Source organism: Acanthaster planci, linkage group LG11 (assembly GCF_054643075.1).
Source record: "Acanthaster planci isolate LZ-2023a linkage group LG11, COTS_SCS, whole genome shotgun sequence".
NCBI lineage: Eukaryota > Metazoa > Echinodermata > Asteroidea > Valvatida > Acanthasteridae > Acanthaster > Acanthaster planci.
The window spans coordinates 8,507,927-8,527,995 of NC_141787.1; the positions used below are offsets into that span (position 1 = coordinate 8,507,927).

The following is a 20,069-nucleotide window of genomic DNA, read 5'->3' on the forward strand; positions in this document are numbered from 1 at the left end:
ATGGACGCCATGCCTGAAGCGCCCGGCCCGCTCTCCGCGGGCAACCCCGGACATCCGAACCTCTCGGACCAGGTTTTCCGAAAAAGGCGATTCACCGCGCCGCACAACGCAACCCGCCGGCATGGAGCCGTTTTCGCCCGGGGAAGCATGTCGGAAATGCACGGCTTTAGAGGGTCCGCGTGCGGCTGCGGCGGGTTTTTTTCCCCAGGACGGTAATTCGCCGCGCAGACACCCTCCCCCCTATAAAAAGGCCCGTCCGACACCCACAGCGGGACCGGCGCCGCCCGCTGCGAGACTCCGCCCTTGGGCCCGAGGCCCCGGTCCCTACCCGCCCGCTGGCACGTGGCGCCACTCCCATTAGAGCCCTCTTGCAGGGTGCACCTCCGGCCCCGGATTTCAAATCAGGTTTTGGGCGGCCGGATAAGCCTCGCGGCCCGGCAGCGTATCCCCGGCTCTCGCCGGTGGGGCCGAGTCAGTTTTTGCGCCCGAGTCGAAGCGTAACTGGAGATGAGCCCTTTCGCGGTCAAGGAAGTCCGAGGAAGAAATCTTTAGCGGGCACCCACGTAACGCTCCCCGTCCGGCACCCACGGCGGGACCGACGCCGCCCGCTGCCAGATGCCGCACTCGGGCTGGAAGCCATGGTTTTTCCGTGCCGAACAGCTGATCGCGCGATGGCATTGGGACCGACTTGGCAACTCCCCGAGAGCCCTCCTGCGGGATACACTATTAAACGTGGATTTCAAGTCAGTTTGGGGCGGCCGTGTCAGACATGCAGCCCAGCAGCCAATCCTCGGCCTCAGGGAAAGCGCTCGTTTACTCCGCCGTCAGTTCCTCTGCCGAGTCCGAGTGCCGCCGGGCACGCCGCTGGTACTCCCCGGTCTCCTCCTCCAAGGCCGGTCCGCCCGAGGGCCACCGGGCGGCGCCGGCCGGCCCTCCGCGCTCGACCTCCTCCCCCCGCTGCTGGACCCCACCACCCCTCTCCCAGAAGCCGCTCCCGCAGCAGCGACGTCGTCCGACCCGGCCCGCCAGGATCGGCCCGTCTGCGGCGCGGGCAAATCCCTCGGTTCGAAAGCTTTAGTTTTAGCAGATCACAGCAAAGCGGCTGCTCTACTGGGCACGACACCCCAATCCATACCCAAGTCGTCTGCAAGTGATCTGGCGTCCCTCTCGAGACGGCGGTTCGGCTTGCGCCGGAGTTCCCGGCCCCCGGGCAGGGGCCGCGGGCGGAGTCGGACCGGCCCCCCTCCAGGCAAGAGCGGGTGGGCGCTGACGCGGGCCGCGCACCGGCAGAGATTTCGACTTAGAGGCGTTTAGCCGTAATCTCTCGGGTGGTAGTCTCGCACCACCGGCCTCTCGACCGAGCGCCTGAACCAGGGGTCCGAATCTGCGGTTCCTCTCGTACTGAGCAGGATTGCCGTGACGGCGACCTCTCATCAGTAGGGTAAAACTACCTGTCTCACGGCGGTCCAAAGCCAGCTCACGTTCCCCATTGGTGGGTGAACAATCCAACGCTTCGCAATGATAGGAAGAGCCGACATCGAAGGATCAAACAGCAACATCGCTATGAACACTTGGTTGCCACTACCCCGTTATCACTGTGGTAACATTTCTGATACCTCTCGCTTCAAACTGCGAAGCTCAAAAGGATCGATAGGCCACGCTTTCACGGTCTGTATTCATGCTGAAAATCAGATTCAAACGAGCTTTTGCCCTTTTGCTCCGCGCGAGGTTTCCGTCCTCGCTGAGCTCGCCTTAGGACACCTGCGTTACCCTTTGACAGATGTACCGCCCCAGTCAAAGTCCCCGACTGAAGCTGTCGCCGGAGCGGGTGGCGGCCGGCCGCGTAGCGCCGGAAGACTGGGCCAGCTCCCCGCCTCACCGGCTAAGTAAAGAAACCACGAGAGTAGTGGCATTTCAGCGTCGGGCCTGGGGCCCTCCCACCTATCCCACACCCCTCCGTGTCTCTTCACAAGGTCAGACTAGAGTCAAGCTGATTCTGCCAAGCCCGTTCCCTTGGCTGTGGTTTCGCTAGATAGATAGGGACAGTGGGAATCTCGTTAATCCATTCATGCACGTCATTAATTAGATGACGAGGCATTTGGCTACCTTAAAAGAGTCATAGTTACTCCCGCCGTTTACCCGCACTTCGCTGAATTTCTTCACTTTGACATTCAGAGCACTGGGCAGAAATCACATCGCGTCAGCGCCCCGGCTGCAGACGTCGCGATGCTCTGTTTTTCATTAGACAGTCGGATTCCCCTGGTCCGTACCAGTTCTGAGCCGCCTGCTGGGCGCCGGCCGAAGCGGCCGCAGCGAGGACTGTCCACGAGGCGGGCCCCACGCCGGTCCGGGCTCGCCCAGCGCCCTAGCTCCGGACCAGCCGATTCCAGGGATCCCGCCCCTTAGCAAGAAAAGGAAACTCTTCCCGGGTCCCCGACCGGCGTCTGGGGCTCGCTTGCTTCGCAGATCGGACCGCCAAGGAGGACGTAGGGCTCCGCCTGCGGGTTTGGGAATATTGACCCGATTCCGTTTCGCCCGGGGGGCGAGGCCCCGGCCCCGCGAGGTGGGGGGCGCCCGCCTCCGCTGGGAGCGGAACCTCCCTGGGGCTTAGGATCGACTGACCCATGTACAACTGCTGATCGCATGCAAGCCTTCTCCGCCACTCGGCCCTCGAGGATCTCACTCCAATATTTGCTACTACCACCAAGATCTGCGCCCGCGGCGGCTCCACGCGGCCTGGCGGCCGGCGCTTCGACGCCCACCGCGGCGGCCCTCCTACTCGTCGGGGCGTACCAACCGGCCGGCGGTCCCACTCGCTCTCTGCCCCGACGGCCAGGTGTGGGCGGCACTCTCAGTGCCATTCATTTTCAGGGCTAGTCGACTTCCATGGCCACCGGCCTGCTGCCCGTATTAAGCAACGCCTTTTCTGGGCTCTGATGAGCGTCGGCCCCAAATGCGGCGCCCCAACCCGGCGGGTCCTCTCGCCCGACCTGAGGTCGATGGGTTCGCAATAGGCCTCGGCCTCTCACTCTCTCTCTCGCCTCTCAGGGCCTGCCCGGCGCCTCGGCGGCTGCCAGGAAGGAGGGCTTCCCTCCGCAGCCCTCTCTTCTCTCTCTCTCGGCGCTGGGCGCCCGCTCCCTCTCCGGCGGTCCACTCGGAGATCTGCCACGGGGCCGGCGGCACTCGGTCCCCGTTGGCCGGGTCCGGGCCTCCCCTTTTTCTTTCTCGGCCTGCCCTGCCTGCCTGGCCTCCTTTCCGGCGCGCTCCCTCGAGGCCGCCTGTGTCTTTCTTGTTCGGTTTGGGGGCACGACCGGCGCTCGTTTGTGGGGCGGATACTCAGCGCCGACCTCCCCCGGGGAACGACCCGCCCGGCCGGTGCCCCTCGCCTACCTGCCTGCCTTGCCCGCAGATCTCCCGTATCATCCTCGCCAGAGAGCGGGGGAAACCTGCGCCGCAACCTACCGGTCTCTTTGCACTCCCCTTGTTGCCGCCTGCAGCCAGTGTCATCGCTGGGGCCTCCCGGCGGGGCGGCGGGCTGCCACTTTTTCCGCACCTCCCGTCCCGGGGCTCTCCGGCAGGGCCGGCCGCGGCCCGGGAGCGGCCTTTCCGACACCTCTGGGCAAGGCCGGGCGGGCCGGCCGACGCTCTTCTGGGCATGAAGGGTCGGGCCGGCCACGCAGAGAAACGCCGTTAACGGAGCGCCCGGAGGGCCTCCCGGCGGGACGGCGAGCAGCCACTTTCCTTGAGCCGCTACGGAGCGGGGCTTGTCCAGACCCCAGGGGGAATCGCTCCGGAGGCTTGGGCTCCACCCTGCAGGAATTGCCGTATTGTATGGACAATATATGGCTGTACTGATTTCTGGCAGCTGGAGCTGAGCTCCAGACCACCCTCCCCCTATAAATAGGCAAACCAGGGAGTGGGGGTTAAGGTCCAAAACGCTCTCATTGAAATACGCACGTTTTGGGCCCAACCTGTCCCGGGGCAAAGCCCTCTCAGAGGCCTTGGGTGGGCCGGCGAGCCGATGGACGCCATGCCTGAAGCGCCCGGCCCGCTCTCCGCGGGCAACCCCGGACATCCGAACCTCTCGGACCAGGTTTTCCGAAAAAGGCGATTCACCGCGCCGCACCACGCAACCCGCCGGCATGGAGCCGTTTTCGCCCGGGGAAGCGTGTCGGAAATGCACGGCTTTAGAGGGTCCGCGTGCGGCTGCGGCGGGTTTTTTTTCCCCAAGGACGGCAATTCGCCGCGGAGACACCCTCCCCCCATAAAAAGGCAAACCAGGGAGTGTGGGGGTTAAGGTTCAAAACGCTCTCATTAAAATAAGCACGTTTCGGGCCCAACAGACCCCGACGAGAGACTCTCTCGAGAGCCGGGGTGCCTCGCCGACGCGTTGGCAAGTGGGGACGAGTCGGTTTTTGCGCCCGAGTCGGGTCGAAACCGGAGATCCGACCTTTCGCGCACCACCAAGTCCGGGGAAGAAATCTTCAGTGGGCGCCCACGCAACGCCGCCCGTCCGACACCCACAGCGGGACCGGCGCCGCCCGCTGCGAGACTCCGCCCTTGGGCCCGAGGCCCCGGTCCCTACCCGCCCGCTGGCACGTGGCGCCACTCCCATTAGAGCCCTCTTGCAGGGTGCACCTCCGGCCCCGGATTTCAAATCAGCTTTTGGGCGGCCGGATAAGCCTCGCGGCCCGGCAGCGTATCCCCGGCTCTCGCCGGTGGGGCCGAGTCAGTTTTTGCGCCCGAGTCGAAGCGTAACTGGAGATGAGCCCTTTCGCGGTCAAGGAAGTCCGAGGAAGAAATCTTTAGCGGGCACCCACGTAACGCTCCCCGTCCGGCACCCACGGCGGGACCGACGCCGCCCGCTGCCAGATGCCGCACTCGGGCTGGAAGCCATGGTTTTTCCGTGCCGAACAGATGATCGCGCGATGGCATTGGGACCGACTTGGCAACTCCCCGAGAGCCCTCCTGCGGGATACACTATTAAACGTGGATTTCAAGTCAGTTTGGGGCGGCCGTGTCAGACATGCAGCCCAGCAGCCAATCCTCGGCCTCAGGGAAAGCGCTCGTTTACTCCGCCGTCAGTTCCTCTGCCGAGTCCGAGTGCCGCCGGGCACGCCGCTGGTACTCCCCGGTCTCCTCCTCCAAGGCCGGTCCGCCCGAGGGCCACCGGGCGGCGCCGGCCGGCCCTCCGCGCTCGACCTCCTCCCCCCGCTGCTGGACCCCACCACCCCTTTCCCAGAAGCCGCTCCCGCAGCAGCGACGTCGTCCGACCCGGCCCGCCAGGATCGGCCCGTCTGCAGCGCGGGCAAATCCCTCGGTTCGAAAGCTTTAGTTTTAGCAGATCACAACAAAGCGGCTGCTCTACTGGGCACGACACCCCAATCCATACCCAAGTCGTCTGCAAGTGATCTGGCGTCCCTCTCGAGACGGCAGTTCGGCTTGCGCCGGAGTTCCCGGCCCCCGGGCAGGGGCCGCGGGCGGAGTCGGCCCGGCCCCCCTCCAGGCAAGAGCGGGTGGGCGCTGACGCGGGCCGCGCACCGGCAGAGATTTCGACTTAGAGGCGTTTAGCCGTAATCTCTCGGGTGGTAGTCTCGCACCACCGGCCTCTCGACCGAGCGCCTGAACCAGGGGTCCGAATCTGCGGTTCCTCTCGTACTGAGCAGGATTGCCGTGACGGCGACCTCTCATCAGTAGGGTAAAACTACCTGTCTCACGGCGGTCCAAAGCCAGCTCACGTTCCCCATTGGTCGGTGAACAATCCAACGCTTCGCAATGATAGGAAGAGCCGACATCGAAGGATCAAACAGCAACATCGCTATGAACGCTTGGTTGCCACTACCCCGTTATCACTGTGGTAACATTTCTGATACCTCTCGCTTCAAACTGCGAAGCTCAAAAGGATCGATAGGCCACGCTTTCACGGTCTGTATTCATGCTGAAAATCAGATTCAAACGAGCTTTTGCCCTTTTGCTCCGCGCGAGGTTTCCGTCCTCGCTGAGCTCGCCTTAGGACACCTGCGTTACCCTTTGACAGATGTACCGCCCCAGTCAAAGTCCCCGACTGAAGCTGTCGCCAGAGCGGGTGGCGGCCGGCCGCGTAGCGCCGGAAGACTGGGCCAGCTCCCCGCCTCACCGGCTAAGTAAAGAAACCACGAGAGTAGTGGCATTTCAGCGTCGGGCCTGGGGCCCTCCCACCTATCCCACACCCCTCCGTGTCTCTTCACAAGGTCAGACTAGAGTCAAGCTGATTCTGCCAAGCCCGTTCCCTTGGCTGTGGTTTCGCTAGATAGATAGGGACAGTGGGAATCTCGTTAATCCATTCATGCACGTCATTAATTAGATGACGAGGCATTTGGCTACCTTAAAAGAGTCATAGTTACTCCCGCCGTTTACCCGCACTTCGCTGAATTTCTTCACTTTGACATTCAGAGCACTGGGCAGAAATCACATCGCGTCAGCGCCCCGGCTGCAGACGTCGCAATGCTCTGTTTTTCATTAGACAGTCGGATTCCCCTGGTCCGTACCAGTTCTGAGCCGGCTGCTGGGCGCCGGCCGAAGCGGCCGCAGCGAGGACTGTCCACGAGGCGGGCCCCACGCCGGTCCGGGCTCGCTCAGCGCCCTAGCTCCGGACCAGCCGATTCCAGGGATCACGCCCCTTAGCAAGAAAAGGAAACTCTTCCCGGGTCCCCGACCGGCGTCTGGGGCTCGCTTGCTTCGCAGATCGGACCGCCAAGGAGGACGGAGGGCTCCACCTGCGGGTTTGGGAATATTGACCCGATTCCGTTTCGCCCGGGGGGCGAGGCCCCGGCCCCGCGAGGGGGGGGGGCGCCCGCCTCCGCTGGGAGCGGAACCTCCCTGGGGCTTAGGATCGACTGACCCATGTACAACTGCTGATCGCATGCAAGCCTTCTCCGCCACTCGGCCCTCGAGGATCTCACTCCAATATTTGCTACTACCACCAAGATCTGCGCCCGCGGCGGCTCCACGCGGCCTGGCGGCCGGCGCTTCGACGCCCACCGCGGCGGCCCTCCTACTCGTCGGGGCGTACCAACCGGCCGGCGGTCCCACTCGCTCTCTGCCCCGACGGCCGGGTGTGGGCGGCACTCTCAGTGCCATTCATTTTCAGGGCTAGTCGACTTCCATGGCCACCGGCCTGCTGCCCGTATTAAGCAACGCCTTTTCTGGGCTCTGATGAGCGTCGGCCCCAAATGCGGCGCCCCAACCCGGCGGGTCCTCTCGCCCGACCTGAGGTCGATGGGTTCGCAATAGGCCTCGGCCTCTCACTCTCTCTCTCGCCTCTCAGGGCCCGCCCGGCGCCTCGGCGGCTGCCAGGAAGGAGGGCTTCCCTCCGCGGCCCTCTCTTCTCTCTCTCGGCGCTGAGCGCCCGCTCCCTCTCCGGCGGTCCACTCGGAGATCTGCCACGGGGCCGGCGGCACTCGGTCCCCGTTGGCCGGGTCCGGGCCTCCCCTTTTTCTTTCTCGGCCTGCCCTGCCTGCCTGGCCTCCTTTCCGGCGCGCTCCCTCGAGGCCGCCTGTGTCTTTCTTGTTCGGTTTGGGGCCACGACCGGCGCTCGTTTGTGGGGCGGATACTCAGCGCCGATCTCCCCCGGGGAACGACCCGCCCGGCCGGTGCCCCTCGCCTACCTGCCTGCCTTGCCCGCAGATCTCCCGTATCATCCTCGCCAGAGAGCGGGGGAAACCTGCGCCGCAACCTACCGGTCTCTTTGGACTCCCCTTGTTGCCGCCTGCAGCCAGTGTCATCGCTTGGGCCTCCCGGCGGGGCGGCGGGCTGCCACTTTTTCCGCACCTCCCGTCCCGGGGCTCTCCGGCAGGGCCGGCCGCGGCCCGGGAGCGGCCTTTCCGACACCTCTGGGCAAGGCCGGGCGGGCCGGCCGACGCTCTTCTGGGCATGAAGGGTCGGGCCGGCCACGCAGAGAAACGCCGTTAACGGAGCGCCCGGAGGGCCTCCCGGCGGGACGGCGAGCAGCCACTTTCCTTGAGCCGCTACGGAGCAGGGCTTGTCCAGACCCCAGGGGGAATCGCTCCGGAGGCTTGGGCTCCACCCTGCAGGAATTGCCGTATTGTATGGACAATATATGGCTGTACTGATTTCTGGCAGCTGGAGCTGAGCTCCAGACCACCCTCCCCCTATAAATAGGCAAACCAGGGAGTGGGGGTTAAGGTCCAAAACGCTCTCATTGAAATACGCACGTTTTGGGCCCAACCTGTCCCGGGGCAAAGCCCTCTCAGAGGCCTTGGGTGGGCCGGCGAGCCGATGGACGCCATGCCTGAAGCGCCCGGCCCGCTCTCCGCGGGCAACCCCGGACATCCGAACCTCTCGGACCAGGTTTTCCGAAAAAGGTGATTCACCGCGGCGCACCACGCAACCCGCCGGCATGGAGCCGTTTTCGCCCGGGGAAGCGTGTCGGAAATGCACGGCTTTAGAGGGTCTGCGTGCGGCTGCGGCGGGTTTTTTTTCCCCAAGGACGGCAATTCGCCGCGGAGACACCCTCCCCCCTATAAAAAGGCAAACCAGGGAGTGGGGGTTAAGGTTCAAAACGCTCTCATTAAAATAAGCACGTTTCGGGCCCAACAGACCCCGACGAGAGACTCTCTCGAGAGCCGGGGTGCCTCGCCGACGCGTTGGCAAGTGGGGACGAGTCGGTTTTTGCGCCCGAGTCGGGTCGAAACCGGAGATCCGACCTTTCGCGCACCACCAAGTCCGGGGAAGAAATCTTCAGTGGGCGCCCACGCAACGCCGCCCGTCCGACACCCACAGCGGGACCGGCGCCGCCCGCTGCGAGACTCCGCCCTTGGGCCCGAGGCCCCGGTCCCTACCCGCCCGCTGGCACGTGGCGCCACTCCCATTAGAGCCCTATTGCAGGGTGCACCTCCGGCCCCGGATTTCAAATCAGGTTTTGGGCGGCCGGATAAGCCTCGCGGCCCGGCAGCGTATCCCCGGCTCTCGCCGGTGGGGCCGAGTCAGTTTTTGCGCCCGAGTCGAAGCGTAACTGGAGATGAGCCCTTTCGCGGTCAAGGAAGTCCGAGGAAGAAATCTTTAGCGGGCACCCACGTAACGCTCCCCGTCCGGCACCCACGGCGGGACCGACGCCGCCCGCTGCCAGATGCCGCACTCGGGCTGGAAGCCATGGTTTTTCCGTGCCGAACAGCTGATCGCGCGATGGCATTGGGACCGACTTGGCAACTCCCCGAGAGCCCTCCTGCGGGATACACTATTAAACGTGGATTTCAAGTCAGTTTGGGGCGGCCGTGTCAGACATGCAGCCCAGCAGCCAATCCTCGGCCTCAGGGAAAGCGCTCGTTTACTCCGCCGTCAGTTCCTCTGCCGAGTCCGAGTGCCGCCGGGCCCGCCGCTGGTACTCCGCGGTCTCCTCCTCCAAGGCCGGTCCGCCCGAGGGCCACCGGGCGGCGCCGGCCGGCCCTCCGCGCTCGACCTCCTCCCCCCGCTGCTGGACCCCACCACCCCTCTCCCAGAAGCCGCTCCCGCAGCAGCGACGTCGTCCGACCCGGCCCGCCAGGATCGGCCCGTCTGCGGCGCGGGCAAATCCCTCGGATCGAAAGCTTTAGTTTTAGCAGATCACAGCAAGCGGCTGCTCTACTGGGCACGACACCCCAATCCATACCCAAGTCGTCTGTAAGTGATCTGGCGTCCCTCTCGAGACGGCGGTTCGGCTTGCGCCGGAGTTCCCGGCCCCCGGGCAGGGGCCGCGGGCGGAGTCGGCCCGGCCCCCCTCCAGGCAAGAGCGGGTGGGCGCTGACGCGGGCCGCGCACCGGCAGAGATTTCGACTTAGAGGCGTTTAGCCGTAATCTCTCGGGTGGTAGTCTCGCACCACCGGCCTCTCGACCGAGCGCCTGAACCAGGGGTCCGAATCTGCGGTTACTCTCGTACTGAGCAGGATTGCCGTGACGGCGACCTCTCATCAGTAGGGTAAAACTACCTGTCTCACGGCGGTCCAAAGCCAGCTCACGTTCCCCATTGGTGGGTGAACAATCCAACGCTTTGCAATGATAGGAAGAGCCGACATCGAAGGATCAAACAGCAACATCGCTATGAACGCTTGGCTGCCACTACCCAGTTATCACTGTGGTAACATTTCTGATACCTCTCGCTTCAAACTGCGAAGCTCAAAAGGATCGATAGGCCACGCTTTCACGGTCTGTATTCATGCTGAAAATCAGATTCAAACGAGCTTTTGCCCTTTTGCTCCGCGCGAGGTTTCCGTCCTCGCTGAGCTCGCCTTAGGACACCTGCGTTACCCTTTGACAGATGTACCGCCCCAGTCAAAGTCCCCGACTGAAGCTGTCGCCGGAGCGGGTGGCGGCCGGCCGCGTAGCGCCGGAAGACTGGGCCAGCTCCCCGCCTCACCGGCTAAGTAAAGAAACCACGAGAGTAGTGGCATTTCAGCGTCGGGCCTGGGGCCCTCCCACCTATCCCACACCCCTCCGTGTCTCTTCACAAGGTCAGACTAGAGTCAAGCTGATTCTGCCAAGCCCGTTCCCTTGGCTGTGGTTTCGCTAGATAGATAGGGACAGTGGGAATCTCGTTAATCCATTCATGCACGTCATTAATTAGATGACGAGGCATTTGGCTACCTTAAAAGAGTCATAGTTACTCCCGCCGTTTACCCGCACTTCGCTGAATTTCTTCACTTTGACATTCAGAGCACTGGGCAGAAATCACATCGCGTCAGCGCCCCGGCTGCAGACGTCGCGATGCTCTGTTTTTCATTAGACAGTCGGATTCCCCTGGTCCGTACCAGTTCTGAGCCGGCTGCCGGGCGCCGGCCGAAGCGGCCGCAGCGAGGACTGTCCACGAGGCGGGCCCCACGCCGGTCCGGGCTCGCCCAGCGCCCTAGCTCCGGACCAGCCGATTCCAGGGATCCCGCCCCTTAGCAAGAAAAGGAAACTCTTCCCGGGTCCCCGACCGGCGTCTGGGGCTCGCTTGCTTCGCAGATCGGACCGCCAAGGAGGACGTAGGGCTCCGCCTGCGGGTTTGGGAATATTGACCCGATTCCGTTTCGCCCGGGGGGCGAGGCCCCGGCCCCGCGAGGTGGGGGGCGCCCGCCTCCGCTGGGAGCGGAACCTCCCTGGGGCTTAGGATCGACTGACCCATGTACAACTGCTGATCGCATGCAAGCCTTCTCCGCCACTCGGCCCTCGAGGATCTCACTCCAATATTTGCTGCTACCACCAAGATCTGCGCCCGCGGCGGCTCCACGCGGCCTGGCGGCCGGCGCTTCGACGCCCACCGTGGCGGCCCTCCTACTCGTCGGGGCGTACCAACCGGCCGGCGGTCCCACTCGCTCTCTGCCCCGACGGCCAGGTGTGGGCGGCACTCTCAGTGCCATTCATTTTCAGGGCTAGTCGACTTCCATGGCCACCGGCCTGCTGCCCGTATTAAGCAACGCCTTTTCTGGGCTCTGATGAGCGTCGGCCCCAAATGCGGCGCCCCAACCCGGCGGGTCCTCTCGCCCGACCTGAGGTCGATGGGTTCGCAATAGGCCTCGGCCTCTCACTCTCTCTCTCGCCTCTCAGGGCCCGCCCGGCGCCTCGGCGGCTGCCAGGAAGGAGGGCTTCCCTCCGCAGCCCTCTCTTCTCTCTCTCTCGGCGCTGGGCGCCCGCTCCCTCTCCGGCGGTCCACTCGGAGATCTGCCACGGGGCCGGCGGCACTCGGTCCCCGTTGGCCGGGTCCGGGCCTCCCCTTTTTCTTTCTCGGCCTCCCCTGCCTTCCTGGCCTCCTTTCCGGCGCGCTCCCTCGAGGCCGCCTGTGTCTTTCTTGTTCGGTTTGGGGGCACGACCGGCGCTCGTTTGTGGGGCGGATACTCAGCGCCGACCTCCCCCGGGGAACGACCCGCCCGGCCGGTGCCCCTCGCCTACCTGCCTGCCTTGCCCGCAGATCTCCCGTATCATCCTCGCCAGAGAGCGGGGGAAACCCGCGCCGCAACCTACCGGTCTCTTTGGACTCCCCTTGTTGCCGCCTGCAGCCAGTGTCCTCGCTGGGGCCTCCCGGCGAGGCGGCGGGCTGCCACTTTTTCCGCACCTCCCGTCCCGGGGCTCTCCGGCAGGGCCGGCCGCGGCCCGGGAGCGGCCTTTCCAACACCTCTGGGCAAGGCCGGGCGGGCCGGCCGACGCTCTTCTGGGCATGAAGGGTCGGGCCGGCCACGCAGAGAAACGCCGTTAACGGAGCGCCCGGAGGGCCTCCCGGCGGGACGGCGAGCAGCCACTTTCCTTGAGCCGCTACGGAGCGGGGCTTGTCCAGACCCCAGGGGGAATCGCTCCGGAGGCTTGGGCTCCACCCTGCAGGAATTGCCGTATTGTATGGACAATATATGGCTGTACTGATTTCTGGCAGCTGGAGCTGAGCTCCAGACCACCCTCCCCCTATAAATAGGCAAACCAGGGAGTGGGGGTTAAGGTCCAAAACGCTCTCATTGAAATACGCACGTTTTGGGCCCAACCTGTCCCGGGGCAAAGCCCTCTCAGAGGCCTTGGGTGGGCCGGCGAGCCGATGGACGCCATGCCTGAAGCGCCCGGCCCGCTCTCCGCGGGCAACCCCGGACATCCGAACCTCTCGGACCAGGTTTTCCGAAAAAGGCGATTCACCGCGCCGCACCACGCAACCCGCCGGCATGGAGCCGTTTTCGCCCGGGGAAGCGTGTCGGAAATGCACGGCTTTAGAGGGTCCGCGTGCGGCTGCGGCGGGTTTTTTTTCCCAAGGACGGCAATTCGCCGCGGAGACACCCTCCCCCCTATAAAAAGGCAAACCAGGGAGTGTGGGGGTTAAGGTTCAAAACGCTCTCATTAAAATAAGCACGTTTCGGGCCCAACAGACCCCGACGAGAGACTCTCTCGAGAGCCGGGGTGCCTCGCCGACGCGTTGGCAAGTGGGGACGAGTCGGTTTTTGCGCCCGAGTCGGGTCGAAACCGGAGATCCGACCTTTCGCGCACCACCAAGTCCGGTGAAGAAATCTTCAGTGGGCGCCCACGCAACGCCGCCCGTCCGACACCCACAGCGGGACCGGCGCCGCCCGCTGCGAGACTCCGCCCTTGGGCCCGAGGCCAAGGTCTCTACCCGCCCGCTGGCACGTGGCGCCACTCCCATTAGAGCCCTCTTGCAGGGTGCACCTCCGGCCCCGGATTTCAAATCAGGTTTTGGGCGGCCGGATAAGCCTCGCGGCCCGGCAGCGTATCCCCGGCTCTCGCCGGTGGGGCCGAGTCAGTTTTTGCGCCCGAGTCGAAGCGTAACTGGAGATGAGCCCTTTCGCGGTCAAGGAAGTCCGAGGAAGAAATCTTTAGCGGGCACCCACGTAACGCTCCCCGTCCGGCACCCACGGCGGGACCGACGCCGCCCGCTGCCAGATGCCGCACTGGGGCTGGAAGCCATGGTTTTTCCGTGCCGAACAGATGATCGCGCGATGGCATTGGGACCGACTTGGCAACTCCCCGAGAGCCCTCCTGCGGGATACACTATTAAACGTGGATTTCAAGTCAGTTTGGGGCGGCCGTGTCAGACATGCAGCCCAGCAGCCAATCCTCGGCCTCAGGGAAAGCGCTCGTTTACTCCGCCGTCAGTTCCTCTGCCGAGTCCGAGTGCCGCCGGGCACGCCGGTGGTCCTCCCCGGTCTCCTCCTCCAAGGCCGGTCCGCCCGAGGGCCACCGGGCGGCGCCGGCCGGCCCTCCGCGCTCGACCTCCTCCCCCCGCTGCTGGACCCCACCACCCCTCTCCCAGAAGCCGCTCCTGCAGCAGTGACGTCGTCCGACCCTGCCCGCCAGGATCGGCCCGTCTGCGGCGCGGGCAAATCCCTCGGATCGAAAGCTTTAGTTTTAGCAGATCACAGCAAGCGGCTGCTCTACTGGGCACGACACCCCAATCCATACCCAAGTCGTCTGTAAGTGATCTGGCGTCCCTCTCGAGACGGCGGTTCGGCTTGCGCCGGAGTTCCCGGCCCCCGGGCAGGGGCCGCGGGCGGAGTCGGCCCGGCCCCCCTCCAGGCAAGAGCGGGTGGGCGCTGACGCGGGCCGCGCACCGGCAGAGATTTCGACTAGCCGTAATCTCTCGGGTGGTAGTCTCGCACCACCGGCCTCTCGACCGAGCGCCTGAACCAGGGGTCCGAATCTGCGGTTCCTCTCGTACTGAGCAGGATTGCCGTGACGGCGACCTCTCATCAGTAGGGTAAAACTACCTGTCTCACGGCGGTCCAAAGCCAGCTCACGTTCCCCATTGGTCGGTGAACAATCCAACGCTTCGCAATGATAGGAAGAGCCGACATCGAAGGATCAAACAGCAACATCGCTATGAACGCTTGGCTGCAACTACCCAGTTATCACTGTGGTAACATTTCTGATACCTCTCGCTTCAAACTGCGAAGCTCAAAAGGATCGATAGGCCACGCTTTCACGGTCTGTATTCATGCTGAAAATCAGATTCAAACGAGCTTTTGCCCTTTTGCTCCGCGCGAGGTTTCCGTCCTCGCTGAGCTCGCCTTAGGACACCTGCGTTACCCTTTGACAGATGTACCGCCCCAGTCAAACCCCCCGACTGAAGCTGTCGCCGGAGCGGGTGGCGGCCGGCTGCGTAGCGACGGAAGACTGGGCCAGCTCCCCGCCTCACCAGCTAAGTAAAGAAACCACGAGAGTAGTGGCATTTCAGCGTCGGGCCTGGGGCCCTCCCACCTATCCCACACCCCTCCGTGTCTCTTCACAAGGTCAGACTAGAGTCAAGCTGATTCTGCCAAGCCCGTTCCCTTGGCTGTGGTTTCGCTAGATAGATAGGGACAGTGGGAATCTCGTTAATCCATTCATGCACGTCATTAATTAGATGACGAGGCATTTGGCTACCTTAAAAGAGTCATAGTTACTCCCGCCGTTTACCCGCACTTCGCTGAATTTCTTCACTTTGACATTCAGAGCACTGGGCAGAAATCACATCGCGTCAGCGCCCCGGCTGCAGACGTCGCGATGCTCTGTTTTTCATTAGACAGTCGGATTCCCCTGGTCCGTACCAGTTCTGAGCCGGCTGCCGGGCGCCGGCCGAAGCGGCCGCAGCGAGGACTGTCCACGAGGCGGGCCCCACGCCGGTCCGGGCTCGCCCAGCGCCCTAGCTCTGGACCAGCCGATTCCAGGGATCCCGCCCCTTAGCAAGAAAAGGAAACTCTTCCCGGGTCCCCGACCGGCGTCTGGGGCTCGCTTGCTTCGCAGATCGGACCGCCAAGGAGGACGTAGGGCTCCGCCTGCGGGTTTGGGAATATTGACCCGATTCCGTTTCGCCCGGGGGGCGAGGCCCCGGCCCCGCGAGGTGGGGGGGCGCCCGCCTCCGCTGGGAGCGGAACCTCCCTGGGGCTTAGGATCGACTGACCCATGTACAACTGCTGATCGCATGCAAGCCTTCTCCGCCACTCGGCCCTCGAGGATCTCACTCCAATATTTGCTACTACCACCAAGATCTGCGCCCGCGGCGGCTCCACGCGGCCTGGCGGCCGGCGCTTCGACGCCCACCGCGGCGGCCCTCCTACTCGTCGGGGCGTACCAACCGGCCGGCGGTCCCACTCGCTCTCTGCCCCGACGGCCAGGTGTGGGCGGCACTCTCAGTGCCATTCATTTTCAGGGCTAGTCGACTTCCATGGCCACCGGCCTGCTGCCCGTATTAAGCTACGCCTTTTCTGTGCTCTGATGAGCGTCGGCCCCAAATGCGGCGCCCCAACCCGGCGGGTCCTCTCGCCCGACCTGAGGTCGATGGGTTCGCAATAGGCCTCGGCCTCTCACTCTCTCTCTCGCCTCTCAGGGCCCGCCCGGCGCCTCGGCGGCTGCCAGGAAGGAGGGCTTCCCTCCGCGGCCCTCTCTTCTCTCTCTCGGCGCTGAGCGCCCGCTCCCTCTCCGGCGGTCCACTCGGAGATCTGCCACGGGGCCGGCGGCACTCGGTCCCCGTTGGCCGGGTCCGGGCCTCCCCTTTTTCTTTCTCGGCCTGCCCTGCTTGCCTGGCCTCCTTTCCGGCGCGCTCCCTCGAGGCCGCCTGTGTCTTTCTTGTTCGGTTTGGGGCCACGACCGGCGCTCGTTTGTGGGGCGGATACTCAGCGCCGACCTCCCCCGGGGAAAGACCCGCCCGGCCGGTGCCCCTCGCCTACCTGCCTGCCTTGCCCGCAGATCTCCCGTATCATCCTCGCCAGAGAGCGGGGGAAACCCGCGCCGCAACCTACCGGTCTCTTTGGACTCCCCTTGTTGCCGCCTGCAGCCAGTGTCCTCGCTGGGGCCTCCCTGCGGGGTAGCGGGCTGCCACTTTTTCCGCACCTCCCGTCCCGGGGCTCTCCGGCAGGGCCGGCCGCGGCCCGGGAGCGGCCTTTCCGACACCTCTGGGCAAGGCCGGGCGGGCCGGCCGACGCTCTTCTGGGCATGAAGGGTCGGGCCGGCCACGCAGAGAAACGCCGTTAACGGAGCGCCCGGAGGGCCTCCCGGCGGGACGGTGAGCAGCCACTTTCCTTGAGCCGCTACGGAGCGGGGCTTGTCCAGACCCCAGGGGGAATCGCTCCGGAGGCTTGGGCTCCACCCTGCAGGAATTGCCGTATTGTATGGACAATATATGGCTGTACTGATTTCTGGCAGCTGGAGCTGAGCTCCAGACCACCCTCCCCCTATAAATAGGCAAACCAGGGAGTGGGGGTTAAGGTCCAAAACGCTCTCATTGAAATACGCACGTTTTGGGCCCAACCTGTCCTGGGGCAAAGCCCTCTCAGAGGCCTTGGGTGGGCCGGCGAGCCGATGGACGCCATGCCTGAAGCGCCCGGCCCGCTCTCCGCGGGCAACCCCGGACATCCGAACCTCTCGGACCAGGTTTTCCGAAAAAGGCGATTCACCGCGCCGCACCACGCAACCCGCCGGCATGGAGCCGTTTTCGCCCGGGGAAGCGTGTCGGAAATGCACGGCTTTAGAGGGTCCGCGTGCGGCTGCGGCGGGTTTTTTTTCCCAAGGACGGCAATTCGCCGCGGAGACACCCTCCCCCCTATAAAAAGGCAAACCAGGGAGTGTGGGGGTTAAGGTTCAAAACGCTCTCATTAAAATAAGCACGTTTCGGGCCAAACAGACCCCGACGAGAGACTCTCTCGAGAGCCGGGGTGCCTCGCCGACGCGTTGGCAAATGGGGACGAGTCGGTTTTTGCGCCCGAGTCGGGTCGAAACCGGAGATCCGACCTTTCGCGCACCACCAAGTCCGGGGAAGAAATCTTCAGTGGGCGCCCACGCAACGCCGCCCGTCCGACACCCACAGCGGGACCGGCGCCGCCCGCTGCGAGACTCCGCCCTTGGGCCCGACGCCCCGGTCCCTACCCGCCCGCTGGCACGTGGCGCCACTCCCATTAGAGCCCTCTTGCAGGGTGCACCTCCGGCCCCGGATTTCAAATCAGGTTTTGGGCGGCCGGATAAGCCTCGCGGCCCGGCAGCGTATCCCCGGCTCTCGCCGGTGGGGCCGAGTCAGTTTTTGCGCCCGAGTCGAAGCGTAACTGGAGATGAGCCCTTTCGCGGTCAAGGAAGTCCGAGGAAGAAATCTTTAGCGGGCACCCACGTAACGCTCCCCGTCCGGCACCCACGGCGGGACCGACGCCGCCCGCTGCCAGATGCCGCACTCGGGCTGGAAGCCATGGTTTTTCCATGCCGAACAGATGATCGCGCGATGGCATTGGGACCGACTTGGCAACTCCCCGAGAGCCCTCCTGCGGAATACACTATTAAACGTGGATTTCAAGTCAGTTTGGGGCGGCCGTGTCAGACATGCAGCCCAGCAGCCAATCCTCGGCCTCAGGGAAAGCGCTCGTTTACTCCGCCGTCAGTTCCTCTGCCGAGTCCGAGTGCCGCCGGGCACGCCGCTGGTACTCCTTGGTCTCCTCCTCCAAGGCCGGTCCGCCCGAGGGCCACCGGGCGGCGCCGGCCGGCTCTCCGCGCTCGACCTCCTCCCCCCGCTGCTGGACCCCACCACCCCTCTCCCAGAAGCCGCTCCCGCAGCAGCGACGTCGTCCGACCCGGCCCGCCAGGATCGGCCCGTCTGCGGCGCGGGCAAATCCCTCGGTTCGAAAGCTTTAGTTTTAGCAGATCACAGCAAAGCGGCTGCTCTACTGGGCACGACACCCCAATCCATACCCAAGTCGTCTGCAAGTGATCTGGCGTCCCTCTCGAGACGGCGGTTCGGCTTGCGCCGGAGTTCCCGGCCCCCGGGCAGGGGCCGCGGGCGGAGTCGGCCCGGCCCCCCTCCAGGCAAGAGCGGGTGGGCGCTGACGCGGGCCGCGCACCGGCAGAGATTTCGACTTAGAGGCGTTTAGCCGTAATCTCTCGGGTGGTAGTCTCGCACCACCGGCCTCTCGACCGAGCGCCTGAACCAGGGGTCCGAATCTGCGGTTACTCTCGTACTGAGCAGGATTGCCGTGACGGCGACCTCTCATCAGTAGGGTAAAACTACCTGTCTCACGGCGGTCCAAAGCCAGCTCACGTTCCCCATTGGTCGGTGAACAATCCAACGCTTCGCAATGATAGGAAGAGCCGACATCGAAGGATCAAACAGCAACATCGCTATGAACGCTTGGTTGCCACTACCCCGTTATCACTGTGGTAACATTTCTGATACCTCTCGCTTCAAACTGCGAAGCTCAAAAGGATCGATAGGCCACGCTTTCCCGGTCTGTATTCATGCTGAAAATCAGATTCAAACGAGCTTTTGCCCTTTTGCTCCGCGCGAGGTTTCCGTCCTCGCTGAGCTCGCCTTAGGACACCTGCGTTACCCTTTGACAGATGTACCGCCCCAGTCAAAGTCCCCGACTGAAGCTGTCGCCGGAGCGGGTGGCGGCCGGCCGCGTAGCGCCGGAAGACTGGGCCAGCTCCCCGCCTCACCGGCTAAGTAAAGAAACCACGAGAGTAGTGGCATTTCAGCGTCGGGCCTGGGGCCCTCCCACCTATCCCACACCCCTCCGTGTCTCTTCACAAGGTCAGACTAGAGTCAAGCTGATTCTGCCAAGCCCGTTCCCTTGGCTGTGGTTTCGCTAGATAGATAGGGACAGTGGGAATCTCGTTAATCCATTCATGCACGTCATTAATTAGATGACGAGGCATTTGGCTACCTTAAAAGAGTCATAGTTACTCCCGCCGTTTACCCGCACTTCGCTGAATTTCTTCACTTTGACATTCAGAGCACTGGGCAGAAATCACATCGCGTCAGCGCCCCGGCTGCAGACGTCGCGATGCTCTGTTTTTCATTAGACAGTCGGATTCCCCTGGTCCGTACCAGTTCTGAGCCGGCTGCTGGGCGCCGGCCGAAGCGGCCGCAGCGAGGACTGTCCACGAGGCGGGCCCCACGCCGGTCCGGGCTCGCCCAGCGCCCTAGCTCCGGACCAGCCGATTCCAGGGATCCCGCCCCTTAGCAAGAAAAGGAAACTCTTCCCGGGTCCCCGACCGGCGTCTGGGGCTCGCTTGCTTCGCAGATCGGACCGCCAAGGAGGACGTAGGGCTCCGCCTGCGGGTTTGGGAATATTGACCCGATTCCGTTTCGCCCGGGGGGCGAGGCCCCGGCCCCGCGAGGAGGGGGGCGCCCGCCTCCGCTGGGAGCGGAACCTCCCTGGGGCTTAGGATCGACTGACCCATGTACAACTGCTGATCGCATGCAAGCCTTCTCCGCCACTCGGCCCTCGAGGATCTCACTCCAATATTTGCTACTACCACCAAGATCTGCGCCCGCGGCGGCTCCACGCGGCCTGGCGGCCGGCGCTTCGACGCCCACCGCGGCGGCCCTCCTACTCGTCGGGGCGTACCAACCGGCCGGCGGTCCCACTCGCTCTCTGCCCCGACGGCCAGGTGTGGGCGGCACTCTCAGTGCCATTCATTTTCAGGGCTAGTCGACTTCCATGGCCACCGGCCTGCTGCCCGTATTAAGCAACGCCTTTTCTGGGCTCTGATGAGCGTCGGCCCCAAATGCGGCGCCCCAACCCGGCGGGTCCTCTCGCCCGACCTGAGGTCGATGGGTTCGCAATAGGCCTCGGCCTCTCACTCTCTCTCTCGCCTCTCAGGGCCCGCCC

The 20,069-nt window shown here is 64.4% G+C and overlaps 5 pseudogenes; all 5 read right to left on the reverse strand.

Annotated features, from left to right (window-relative positions):
• Positions 1 to 1,053: 1,053 nt before the first annotated feature.
• LOC147797402 (large subunit ribosomal RNA) lies at positions 1,054 to 2,412 on the reverse strand (annotated as a pseudogene).
• Positions 2,413 to 5,310: 2,898 nt separating this feature from the next.
• On the reverse strand, positions 5,311 to 6,669 carry LOC147797403 (large subunit ribosomal RNA; annotated as a pseudogene).
• Positions 6,670 to 9,565: 2,896 nt separating this feature from the next.
• LOC147797404 (large subunit ribosomal RNA) lies at positions 9,566 to 10,923 on the reverse strand (annotated as a pseudogene).
• Positions 10,924 to 13,821: 2,898 nt separating this feature from the next.
• LOC147797405 (large subunit ribosomal RNA) lies at positions 13,822 to 15,168 on the reverse strand (annotated as a pseudogene).
• Positions 15,169 to 18,065: 2,897 nt separating this feature from the next.
• Positions 18,066 to 19,424, reverse strand: LOC147797406 (large subunit ribosomal RNA; annotated as a pseudogene).
• Positions 19,425 to 20,069: the final 645 nt, after the last annotated feature.